This window comes from Coenobita brevimanus, chromosome 101 (genome assembly GCF_032717465.1).
Source record: "Coenobita brevimanus isolate Jiangsu-jjx chromosome 101, ASM3271746v2, whole genome shotgun sequence".
NCBI classification, from domain to species: Eukaryota; Metazoa; Arthropoda; class Malacostraca; order Decapoda; family Coenobitidae; genus Coenobita; species Coenobita brevimanus.
The window spans coordinates 227,501-241,818 of NC_137054.1; positions in this window are offsets into that span (position 1 = coordinate 227,501).

Sequence of the window (14,318 nt, forward strand, 5' to 3'; positions counted from 1 at the left end):
CAGCCAAAAACAAAGGTGAAATGCAAAGGCTTCAGGGCAAGGTTAATTCAGACCGTTTTTATCTAATTTGATCTAAACTTGACGGAAGGGTTAAGAGTAGAGCAAGAACGAAAGGAATTCAGTTTTGAGAAGTAAGTAAAAGGTCAAGGTCACTGGGCAAGGTCTAAGTGTGACTCAGGCGTCCATGTGTGAAAACAATAACTGACACAGGTTTGATCTAATTTGAATCCAGCTTGTTGGATGAGTTGAGGATCAACCAAAACCTGACCTATTGTTTCTGATAACAAAAGGTCAAAGGTCAGGATCACATTTCAAGGAAAGCAGTTTTAATCAGACGTGGACTAAATCGTGTGGAAGGGTTTCAATTAAAACAGGGAAAAAGCGATTCAGTTTTGAAAACTGTCAGAGGTCAAAGTCACAGGAAAGGTCAAAAGTGAAGTTTACTAGGCACAGACAACTCAGACAGATCTGACTTAATCTGAACAAAGTTGACGAAAAGGTTAAGGGATGGGAAAGAACAGATTAATTCGATTTTGAGAGTAAGCTGTCGAAGATCAGGGTCACAAGAAGTCATATATTCGGTCCTTAGACTACACTCATTTTTTTTTTTTTTTTTTTTTTTTTTTTAAATCGAGGCGAAGATGCACCTGACAGGTTCGTGAAGACTGGCTGAATGCAACATGTCCGAATAACATGTTGCATTCAGCCAATAATCACCAACTTGTCAGGTGCATCTTCGCCTCAATGAACAAAAAAACAAAAAAAAATTAGTATAGTAGGTGGTCGCTGGTGTTGTACTCTTTGATGCTCTTCCTTATCAATTACTGATCAGATCATTCAGCATTAGTCCCTGGACAACCACTTTCAGCTGCTGTAGGGGGTTATCGAGGTGATAAAACTATATTTCTTAAACCCCATGAATCAGATTATATATGTTGTTGACTTATTTTTGCTGCTTCCAGACGATTTAATTTCACTTAGGATACCCTTGTTTAACTGAAGAGGTGACTGAAGGATATATCTAATTTTTCCAGGAAGAAAAAACTCTTCGGATCCGAATAAAACCGTATGAAGACAGGATAAATCAAATGAATAATACGCCATCGTAGTGGAGAGAACAGACACTACCGTACACTTCCTTCAGATATTTCACTCCTGCAAGGTGTCTGTGCTCCCCCTTCTGTGCAGCTGAACACCGTAATGTCTGGGGAGTGCGCAAGAGTCCCTGCCGTACTGTGCTTTTATTTTCATTTTCTGTAACGAACATTAGGGTTAAACCACCTCCTTCGGACGATAATTTCTGTGTGGTTTGTGTATCTGAGTAAATACGTAATTCTTTCTGCCTTCAGCACTCTTTCCCTTCCATCACCTTCTGTTCTCTCATTCTCTGTCCTCCCTACCATCATTCACTCTTCTTTCTCTCCTTCTTCCCTCCATTATTTCTCCTTCATCAAATGTTTCCTCTTCATTTTCCTCCTACTCATTCCTACTCCTTTCTCTCTTTCATTCTTTCCTTCTTACCCTACCGTTCTTTGTTTTATATTTCATTTTCTCACTTCTACACTGTGTGTGTGTGTGTGTGTGTGTGTTGTCTATCTACCAAAATCTGTCCCTATCTGCCTTAATCTCTTTTTTCACACCTTTCTCAATATCACTTCCTCTCTCTCCCCTTCTTTACTCCTTCCCTCTCCCACCTTCAATCTCTCTCCTCTCTCCTTGCTACCATCTGCCCCTCCTCTCCTCTGGTTCTACTGCACCTCCTTCTTTTACTCCCTCCTTCTCCCTGAAATCACTTTGATGAGCAGCGGTCTCAGTTCGCACATGATAGTCTGCACTTTAAGCGGTTGGCTCTGCTCGTCGTGGTCGTTTATTGGATGATGCAGTGCGTTTTTTCTGGAAAAAAAAAATAAAAACACTCATCATACAAGGCTTACAGGCGTGTCAATGTAGACGTCATGAATCATAAATGGACTGATGGAGGCGAGGATTTTAAGGCTCTTCTTGTGAACGCGCGTAATTTGCGAAATAAATTTTCTGATTTAGAGGCTTATGTATCCTGCTGAAAATTACGATGTGATGGGCGTAACAGAATCATGGCTCAACACGAAACAACGAGATTTTTTTTTTTTTTTTTTTTTAGTGGAGTACAACATACCAGGTTACAATATTTTCAGTAATGGGAGAAATAATAGAGTAGGGGGCGGTGTACTGTTATATAATAAAGAAGAACTTCATTCAGTCGTAATTCCTAAGCCATCTGTCGATAATGCTGACAGTATTTATCTCCACCTTAGAAACACATCTCGTAGCAAAACAGTACTTGGATTAATTTATCGTCCGCCAGCACAGTCCAGTAACAAAGAGAGTGAAATTTACAACCAAATTGCTGAAATATGTAGCACCAATAATACTGTCATCTTTGGTTATTATAGTTTTCGTGTTGCCAAATGGGGAGAGGCCCTACTGTCCCAGACAGGGTTGGAGCTGTACACTAACATGCAAGAAAGTTCATTGCATCTGTTCGTAGACTGCCCAGCATGAGGAGGTAATATATTAGATCTGGTCTTTGCCACATCGGAAAACTTGGTAATTATGTTATGGTAGGGGAAGAGTTTAGTATTAGCGACATTGCATGGTCACATTCAACATCAGTTTCAATAACGACAATGTCAGGGCTAGTTACGAGAAAGTGCCTGACAACAATAGAGTGGATAAAAAAAAAAAAGGGGGGGGGGGAAATAACTGGTTCTAGAGCCTGGAATCCTATTGTTCAAGCAGTAGATATTAATGAAACATGGAAATTAACCACAATATATTTTCAGCAAAGCAGTAACATTATGCATTCCAACGTGAAACATGCAACTTACAAAAGATAATAAACCTCAATGGTGGAATATGAAAATGAAGCGTTGCCAATGGGCTAAAAACTTGCCCACCAAAATTTATGTTATATAAAAGAATCAGAGACATAAGAATGCATATGATGATCTTCGTCGGAAAGGAAAAAAAATGAAAATAATAAAGCAAAGTAAAAAAAGTTTTGAAACTCACACTGCTTGTACCAGCAAAGCCAGCCCAAAAGAACCTTTTAGCTATATCAGAAACAAGAAGGTAATATGACCAGCGATATGGCTCACTAGTCACAGATAATGGAGAGCATACCAATGATGAAACAAAGATGGCTAAAATTCTCAACACATTCTTTGCTTCCGTATTTACAACTGAAAATTCAGATTCCATTCCTAGAACTTTACCCGTTACCTTAGAAGAGGGTAACATAATTATCAGTATTACTGTTAGCAAGAATGATGTACGACTTGCCACTGGTAAACTTAAAGTAAACCACCGGGGCCAGATAAAATACCTCCACACACTCTAAGAGAAGCAATGAATGATTAGCTGAGCCATTCAATAAATCACTAAGAAAAAGTAACGTGCCTAATGAATGGAAACTAGCAAATGTAACCCCAATATTAAAAAAGGGCAACAAATTGCAACCAGAAAATTATCGACCAAATAAGCTTAACTTCAATGGTGTGCAAGTTGTTGGAAAGTACCCTCAGAGGTAAGTTTGTTCCGCACGTAGAGCTAAATAATCTCATCAAAGATTCACAACACAGGTTTCAGACTAATCGCTCTTGCCTTACGTAACTTAGATTTCTCCTATCATATATTCAACATATTTGATGAGACCAGATCTGTTGACATTGTATATCTCGATTTTCAAAAAACATTTGATGAAGTTCCCCGTAAAATAATACTTCAGAAATTGAATGTGCATGGGTTCGGGGGCAATTTGCTTGGGTGAATCGATAATTAATTAGTTTACAGAACGTAAACAGAGGATCATAATAAATGGTAAAGAATCAGTCTGGAATGATGTTACTAGTGGTGTGTCACAGGGCTCAGTACTGCGTCCTATTCTGTTTCAATATACTGTACATAGATAAGGGTTTAATTTGTAAAATAACCATATTTGCTGATTGTACTAAAGCTGGAAACAGAGTAGACACATCTTTACAGCGGCAGGCAATACAAACTGACCCAGATCCACAGTTTCACTGGGCCAAAACCTGGCACATGGATTTGTAAAGGCAAAGTGCTAAACATTGGAAACAAATGAAAAAGCTAGTGACACCATAAGCAGTATTGAACTAAATAATATCAGTCATAAAAAAGACTCAGGAAATATAATAACAAATGATCTTAAATCAAGCAAACAGTGTGCAGAGGCTGTTAAGAATACCAGCAAATTAATCAGATTCATTGAAAGACCGTTATAATATACTCAGATAATATCCTCACCTTATATAATTCTCTAGTAAACCCACACTTAGAGTGTTGTGTCAAGTTCTAGTCGCCTCATTACAAAAAAGACAGAAAAACTTGAGAGAATGCAGCGAAGGGTGACCAAAATGATACCTATATTGAAAAATAAACCATACGAGGGGCGTTTAGAAGCCCTGAATCTCTTCACCCTAACAACTTGCACATTATGGAGAGACTTAATTCAAGTATTTAAAATATTCAAAGGACTCAGTTGTATGGCTATCGATAAGTACTTAACAGTTGATCACTCGAATTATACTAGGGGCAGTGGGCATAAGATAATTGGCAAAAAATTCCAGTCATATGAAGCTAAGCATTTCTTTTTTAGCTGAGCTGTAAATGTGTCGAACAAAATGCTCTCCGGTGTGGTAAACTGTGATACGGTACTAATCTTTAAAGATCATTTGGATACGTATGGCTTCTAACCGCCACCTTAATATGTTTACTCTTGAATAGTACACTTCTGTGTATTATATATATATATATATATATATATATATATATATATATATATATATATATATACACACACACAAGTCGAAGAAAAAAAGGCTAGCCGGGTAGATAGCCGGCCAGCCTTTTTTTCCTGATTAGACACCATGCAGTAACGGTAAGAAAAAAAAATGCACCAGGGGAAATTGGCTACATGGCAACTTTCCGCCATCTCTCACTCATCACTCAGTGACTATAGATGATAGACATCGTGTCTCAGTGTCAATTAATACGTTACTGGGAGTGGGTGGTCGCCCTCCCACATTCCGAGAATTTGTTGGTGTTTGCCTTGCAAAATCGCGTGTGACACCCATACCTCATGAGTTGGAAGCCTCTCGATCGTGACACAAGGGTCAGGGTGATTCAGTGTCATGAATTAGGGCTTCAAATCAAACGAAGGATATAGTGAATGAAACTGGTGTGAGTGAGCGAAGTGTTCGTCGCTTGGTTGCAAAGTTTCATGCATCTGGCAGCGCTGTTGTTCCTAAGCCTGCTAAGAGTACTGGGAGACCAACGAAAATAAGCGAAACTTCGCTCAGAGTTCTGAAGCAGAGCGTGGATGTCACTCCCACCCTTACGGCAAGGAAACTTAAGGAAGAAAACCCCCAGCTACATGGTGATGTGACGGTTAGAACAGTGTCTGGCGCTCTGCACAGGCGTCTCGGTTACAGAAAAGTGGCGGCACGTCGTAAACCCGCTTTAAATGAACAGCAAAGGCAAGCTTGAAAGGCATTTGCCAAGAAATACTTGAAGTGGCCATTAGAAAAATGGCGTAGTGTCCCCTGGACTGATGAGTCACAGTTCCTTGTGAGTGACACGAAGGGAAAGGTGTGGGTGAGGAAGGGTGTTAATAAGGATGACCCCAAGTATTGCGCCCTTACAGTAAAACACCCTGTATCACTTATGGTATGGGCTGCTTTTGGATATGGGGGTAAGGGACCGCTAATGGTGCTTCAAAAGAATCTTATGGTAAACCAGCAAGTGTATCTTAAGATCTTGGAGGAACATTTGGGGAAGTGTTTCGCGAACAGTGGCGCCGAGATTCTCCAGCACGACGGGGCTCCAGCACACAGAGCAAATCCAGTAAAAAATTGGCTTCAAGTTAATGAGGTCGAGTATATTTCCGACTGGCCAAGCAACAGCCCAGACCTCAACCCTATAGAGAACTTGTGGGGTATCTTGAAGAGGGAGTTGAGGGAAAGAGACACCTCTACGGTGGAGAAATTAGAGGCAGAGTTGCGTGCCGCCTGGGATAGGATTCCCGCCTCTACGCTGCATCACCTGGCCGACTCTGTTCCAACTCGTCTTAGCACGATCAAGAAGACCGGTTTATTTTCAAATAAGTAGCCAGATGTTGGTGAGTGTTCCATGATTGTGTTTTGATGTTGTCTATACAACTTTGTGAACCATCTGGGGAGTTGGGGAGGGAGGGAAGGTTTATGCGGTCATTGAAAGTTTAGGAAATGGCGACCCGGCCAGCCTTTTTTTCTTCGACTGTATATATATATATATATATATATATATATATATATATATATATATATATATATATATATTTCACAGCCAGGATGATGTATCCCGCAGAACAACATTGATGAATATTGTTAATGTTACATTCCTTTTCAGGTACCCTAGATAGTTAGGAAAAAAATGTCTTTTCCCTCATTCCTATGAAATATCCATGACAGTTTTTCGGTTCTGCATGGTGGTCCTTCTAATTGTCTCCCACCGGCTTCAGCTGGAGGGTTTAGTGGGTTGGGGGGGAGCCTTCCTCCTATTCTATCCTTGTCCTTAACTGATATAATAGTTTTGTCAGTTATAACCTTCCATATACCATACAGCCACGAAGGGACCAACAGATCTGTTGCTGTTTCCTTTCCTTTGTACTCCATTGTGCCTTTCCCTCTCCTCTTCCTCGTCCCCCACTGCTTCCTTCCTCTGTCCACCACAGCTCCCAGCCTTTGCCCCACTTGCTTCCTCTCTCTTTCCATCTCTCCCCTGTCCCCACCTAATTTTGTCTGCCTTCCCCTACCCTTCCCCCTGGCTCCCAATTCTCCATACCACTCCTCCTCACGTTGCTCCCTCCTCTTCCTTTTGCCTCCCACACTTCCCTTATTTACCCCTTCCATTTCCCTCCCTCTTATCTGTCCCTCCTGCTCCTCTCTCCCCTTTTCTCCTTCCTGTGCCCCGTACATTTCTCTATTTTTTCCACCCTCCACCTCCCTTTCCCATTCTCCTGCTTTCTTTGTCACTGCAGCTTCTCATGCTCCCTCTCCCTTTCCCTATCCTTCTTCCTCCAGCCCCACCCTGCTCCATTCACCCTTCTTTTGCTTCGTACACTTCCCTCTTTTACTCTCTCCCTCTTCCTTTCTCTTTCTCTGTCCCGCTTGTTCTTCCACCATCCTTCCTACCCTTATATCTCTCCCCCATCCCAAGCCCCATCTGTCCCCCTGCTTCCCCTCCCATCCCCCACCCCCTCCCCCTCCCATCCCCCACCCCCTCCCCCTCCCCCATCAGGCAGAAACCAACACTGTTTTCCAAGTGCAGCAAAAACCCCCAATTTCAGGCGGTGGCGGGAATGAAGCCAATCCCGCCCCGGACCCTGGCTGAGAGAGAGAGAGAGAGAGAGAGAGAGAGCATGGAAAAGGGAACTCGGGAGAAAAATCGAGTAAGGGAGCGAAGAGTGGGGAAAGAAAAGGCGAATAGGACCAAAGAGAGGAATGGAGAGAACGAAGAAAACAGTACAGTATAACAAAGGGAGAGTGAAAAAAAAATGGAAAAGAAATGGGAAAGAAGGGGACAAAGAAGAGAAAGTAATAGCTATGAAGGAAGAGAGCAGGATGAAACGAGCAAATATTAATACAGAGTTGTAAAGTTTATAGATGATCTTATCACACAGACCTATTGTATATTTTAAGACGATATGGCTATACTAGATTGTGTTACTCTCAAGTCATTTTTGTCAAGAAGAAGAGGAAACACTAAGCTCTTTCCCACCCACCTCTCCCCTTGACTGAAAACATATTTCTCAGTGGAAAACAAATCACGACAAAAGCCATTCAGAAAGGCAGGGAAATTTCTGTTGGCAGTTCCTTAAAGGAAAAAAATTTAATTCGATTGAAAAACGTACCCGTGCAAGTACTGCAATCCTGTCGCCATTCAAATCAATTGCTAAGTTACCACCGTCACTCAGCTCTGCCATCCTAATACCACCACCATTTTTATCTACTGCTACACCATTGCCACCATACAGTGTGCCATTGTAATTCTGCCATGCATAAATCCACTACTAAAACCTTTAACCATTCAAACTGCCATAACTCTTAATAACACCATTCAGATTCATCTCTTTAACTCTGGTCCCCGTTATGCTCGTTAGTTCTTTGGACCCTAACAGCATACAGTATATCCAGGAGGTGTAAACCAGGTAGTTATAATATACCTCACAGAAACTAATAGTTTCCCTTCCCTCAGGAGTTCCTTCAAGTTACCTAATATCCGCCTTAAATAGTTTCTTCATAAAGGACCACTTAGCGCCTATGCGCTTCATGGGTGAGAGAAAATCGATTGATAAATGAACAAGTAGTGCCAGGCACAATAAACCTCGTCCGACAGCAGTTATTTTATTGCAGTTAAAGACTGACTCGTTTTTGTAATTGTCTCTCAGTGCACAATTAAAATCTAAGGTAATGGCACAGATGTTTTCAAGTTAACGCCTCTGAAAATCAGTGATCTTGCGTTTGACCTTTCAAGGTCACTAACGGTGAAAGGTCAAGGTACAAAGTAAAAAACCAGATGGGATTTCCCATACGTTGATAATAGTAAATATCTATCTTCAGCCAGTTTCGAGTTAGAGCCCTCTGAACATCCATGACCTTGAGTTTGACCTTTCAAGGTAACTCAAGGTAAAAAATCTTGGTGCCAAATGAAAGCTCATATTACTAGTTACTGTATGTTCATAATAGTAAATATCTCTGTCTTCAACCGTTTTCAAGTTATAGCCCTCTGAAAATCCGTGACCTTGATTTTGACCTTTCAGGGACACTCGATAGCCTCCAAAATATAACCACTTTCTTTGTGGCCCAGTGCCCACATATCCTGAAAGTTTCATGTAATTTCATTCTGCCGTTTTTCCGTAATGTTGTTGACATACAAACAAGCAAACAAACAAACTCGATCAAAAACAGTATCTCGTCGGACTATGTCAGGGGGAGGTAAAATAGAAAACTGATGAGTGGATTCATTAGCAAGTTGATCGGACTTCGTCTCTAGGTGAGTTCGTAGTTCTGCACTATATCAATTTAATTTAAATATATATATATATATATATATATATATATATATATATATATATATACTGGAGAAAGGGGATGGGAGAGGAATTTGAGGACAGTACAGCAAGAAAGAGAGAGAGGGAGGGGAGGGAGAGAGGGGGGGGAAAAAATGAAATCTGTAGGGATTACATGAACGCAAATCTTCTGAAGGGAAGAAATGGATCTAGATATTAAAAGAAACATGTTTTAAATCGAATGTCATCTGTGTCTAACCTTCCATGCCATAAAATAACCTTACATAGCGTAACATGATATAGAACATAACATGTTACATTACATGGCATAATAACATACCGTATAGCAAAGCAACATAACAACATAACAACATAATCAGACTACACTGGTCAGCCCATCGCGTTGCACAGCTCATGTCACACTATCAGTAGTGCTTGTTTAACCCGCCTCGTCCCGGAGAGGTGAATTCACGTCCTCACATGATGTGCACTCATATCCCGGAGACGTAAATTAACGCGGCAACATTGCAAGGTCCCTAATTTGCACAATTTTCAATTTTCGCGAGTGATTTCGAGAGTGATTTTTGGCACGTATACACGGGACACCTTCCTCTATTCCTCTACAAGATGCCAAGCAGGGACAATGCCTTACACCACATAACCTCTCCCCCCCCCCTGCACGCCATTGTCTCGGCAATTCACCTGTTACCAGTGACCTGGCCAATAAAGACATTCAGGGCCAGAGTGATTCCCCAATCGATGACAGTGTGGAGGACAAAGTTTACTGAGCATTAGAGGAAGAAACAGTCAGAAATGATGATCAGGTAATGGGAGAAAAAAAGGTCATGAATGATGATGAGTTAGTGAGTGAAATAATGCTTATAATGCCTATATTACTGTTTGAAATCCAATATACTCTTGTACTACATATAAATTCGTACCAAGTAAATAAATACTGTTTATGAGTGGATAAAATAGTTACCCTCCCATAGAACTCGTTTTCTTTGGTGCCAGCCTGTTAGAAAACCCAGTCAGGTAAGGAGGAACTCATACCTGGATCTAGTATTTTAAACCTTAGGTGAGCGATTTCTCTATGAATTTTCGATGTTTCTTACCAAAAGCGGATGTTTGAGCCAAAAAAAAAAAAAGGTCCAAAAATGTCGGGACTGGGGCGTACCACTGCCCAGAAAACGTCGGGATGGGGCGGGTTAATACCTTCAATATTCCCCTAAACCTATGAACTTTACCACTGTTTTCTTAACTTTTTTCATTCTGGCCCTCTGGTACTTAGTCTGTTCTATCCAACCTAGCTAATGTATTTGCATTATCTAGATATATAGACCAGTTACTTTGTCCTTTCAGCCTGCCTGTAATGCCATTCGTTTACATTACCTGTTCTTCTGATGTCAGTCATACAGAATACAAGACCTGCCCATGACAACTTTTGCTTATTAAGTGTATATGAGTACGTTTATCATATAGCACATTCTGTCAGCTTCATTAGTAAATGCTGAAGAAGAACTTAAATAACACTTTGTCTTTCTTCATTCTTATTTTTTTCCATCCATTGCCCAAACCATACTTAAAACTAAGAAATCAGTTGTTGCTGTGCCTCATATCAGGTGTGCCGAGCATATCAGCAAATATACGATTGCTGAAGCAGCTGTTGATGCAGCTTACCATTTATGTCAGTTCGTTCCTTATACCAGAAACTACAATATTATGTCTCTTCACGGAAAAAGCAGTTCTTTCTCAAAATTGAACGTTATCGCATAAACTTAGGCAAAATTAGTGAGTGGTGTGTTAACCCGTCATGTCCCAACCACTTTCGCACCTCCGACACCCCCCAGTCCCGACCATTTTTGGATTTTTTTTTTTTTTTTTGGCTAAAACCTCCGCTTTTGGTGAGAAACATCGAAAATTCATAGAGAAATCGCTCACCTGAGGTTTAAAATACTTGATACAGGTAGAAGTACCTCCTTACCTTACGGGGTTTTCTATCAGGCTGGCTGCAAAGAAAACGAGTTCTATGGGAGGATAACTATTCCACACCACTCCTAAACAGTATTTATTTATTTATTTGATACGAATTTATATGTAGTATGGGAGTATATTGGTTTTCAAACAGTAATGTAGGCATTATAAGCACTGTTTCACTCTCTAACTCATCACCATTCCTGACCTTCTTTTGCCACATTACCTGATCATCGTTTCTGACTGTTCCTTCCTCTAATGCTATGTAAACTTCGTCCTCCACATTGTCATCAATTGGGGAATCACTCTGGCCCTGAATGTCTTTATTGGCCAGGTCACTGGTAACAGGTGAATTGCCGAGACAATGGCTTGTGGGGGGGGAGGGGAGGTTATGCGGTGTAAGGCATTGTCCCTGCTTGGCATCTTGTAGAGGAATAGAGGAAGGTGTCCCGTGTATACATACGAAAAATCACGCGCTAAAATTGAAAATTGTGCAAATTAGGGACCTTGCAATTGCAAAACGTACCAGTACGTCGATGGAACTGGCAAATGCAAAATGTTGCAACGTACCCATACGTCGACAGGACGTCTCAGGTTAAATGACAGAGTACAGGGAGAGAGGCCATTAAGCATTCAGAAATGTTATATGATATAAGACTAGGTGTTTTTCGATCATGCATTGCAATCAGGGGCGTAGGATAATCTTCTGTCCTTCAGTACAGTGGACTATGGTAGCTTGGCCTTAGGCTCCAACATCTTGAAAGCAAAAATACTTCTTTGTACCGATATACCGGAAGAAGAGTGAGAGACGACGAGACTTCTTCCTCTCTTTTTTCCCCTCACCCTTACCTCACACATGTAGCTCAAATATTTAGTGTGCCTGTCAGCCGAGAGATAACATTATTTTGTCCGTGGGTGTGATGGTTAGCCAGTCACTTGGCCAGTACAGTGGTAGGAAATGAAGACAAGAAGGAAGGCAAGTTAATAACAGAATTATGATGGAAGAGAAAATAATAAGGGAAGGAGAAAGGAAAATCTTCATGGATAGAAAAATTAAGATATGATCAGGTAAGAATGACTAGGTTTTTAGAGTCAGTTATACCGTCCGTCAGTCACTTAAAAGTCAGTGGGAACAGCAGCAGACAAGCAGCAGCCAGTTACCCAGTCAGCGAGTGGGTCTATTAGTTAGTCACTCTGCCGCCTAGTCAGTCGACTCGTCAGCGAGTCAGCCAGTATCGAGCAAATATTCTCTCATTACTGGTGTTTGAACAGAACCTGTGAGCCGGGTTGGGACAGGCAAAATAATGATAGGAGCCAGGGGGACGAAGGGCAGGGAGGCAGGGGAGGTAGGCAAGGAAGCAGGGGAGGTAGGTAAGGAGGCAAGGGAAGGATGGTAAGGAGATAAGGGAGGTAGGTAAGAAGGCAAGGGAAGGATGGCAAGGAGATAAGGGAGGTAGGTAAGGTGACGAGGGGAAGTAGGTAGGGAGGTAAGGGAGGTAGGTAAGGTGACAAGAGGAGGTAGGTAAGGTGACAAGAGGAGGTAGGTAAGGTGACAAGAGGAGGTAGGTAAGGTGACAAGGGGAGGTAGGTAAGGTGACAAGGGGAGGTAGGTAAGGTGACAAGGATGGGTAGGTAAGGAAGCAAGGGAGGAAGAGGAGGAGGCAAGGGAGGTAGATAAGGAGGTAAGGAAGGTAAATAAGGAGGCAGGGGAGGTAGATAAGGAGGTAAGGGAGGTAGATAAGGAGGCAAGGAGAGGTAAATTAGATAAAGGGAGGTAGATAAGAAGACAAGGATAGGTAGGTATGGAGGTAAAGGAGGTAGGTAAAGAGGCAGGGGGGGGTAGATAAGGAGGCAAGGAGAGACTGGTAATGAGGCAGGGGAGGGGAGGTAGGTAAGGAGGTAGGGGAGGTAGGTAAGACGAGATGTAGGGAGATGCAGATATGGAGGGAGGTTAAAGAAAATAACGAAGGAGAGGAAAGAGGAAACAGGGCTAGGAAGTTGGAGAGATAGGGGGGAAGCAAGGAGGCAGAGGGCTACAAAGAGGGGAGAGAAGGAGCCGTGGCAGGGAGGTGTTGCATAAGGAAAGGAAAGAATTAAAGAGATGTGAGCGTAAGAAGACGTTAAGAGGAGAGGAAGGAAAGAGGGAAATGATATACTAAGGGAGGTTGGGAGGGAAAAATCATGGCGATGCGAAGACAGGGGAGAGGTGCTGAGGAAGGGAAGGAAGACGGACAGTGAAATGTGACGACAGGTAGAGGCAGAAATGGAAATTAGAGAAAAGTGAAAGAAGAGGGAGGAATGAGTTCAAGGAAAGGGGAGAAAGAAGGAATGGGATGGAGAACACATTTTGAGAGAAGCGAGAATGGAGAAATGAACAGCGACAGACAACAGAGATGGAAGAACGACAGACAGGAAGAGATGAAGATAAGGAGACAGAGAAATGAAGATGGAGTAAGGGATGGAGTCAGGGAGCGAAGTAAGAAGCAAGAGGTGGGGGGAGGGTAGAGGACAAGGGAAGAGAAACTCAAAATATATGTAAATGCGGAGGAAAGCAAGCAGCAGAAGACCAGTTGGCTGTTTCGAGGCTTTTTGGTACAGAGTAGGCTATGGCTTTCATAACCGTCTTGAGAGTTAAAGATGAGGATACGAAAGCAATAAGGCTTCACTCCATCTATTCATTCCACCAGTTGTAATCGGTAAGAAAATGTGAGGAGTGTCATTATGCTTCGAAAAACTGTCGTAGTCTTTTGATAGGAAATGATGAATGGGCAATATACCGGTATTCTGTACTATAGTAGTAAGGGAAAATTGGCGTTCGGCCAAGTGCGTAAAATTTTTGCACTTGCTGTACCGTCAGTGTTCCGGATGAGAGAAAAACAAATTTTGTGTACTGTCCTGTGTGTTCAGCTGAGGATCGGCTACATCCTTAATCAGGTGACTTTTGAATGTTGGTATTACATCTTGCAGCCACGGTGCGTCAATGGTAGTTAGTTCAGCCCACTATCTGTAAGAGAACTGGATCAGGAGTATGAAACAAGAATAGTGGGAGACATTTAAAGTAGGTGGTAACAGTATGTCCACTCATAGCCCTGCGTTTGTTCAGATTCTGTTCATTCATACCGATAGCCTATTATAGGCTGATGAACACAAAACGCTAATACAACGCGTCCACATTTACAGATAGTGAGTCCACTTTGGACACTCCTTTCCTATTCACTTTACACTAGAGTAAGAT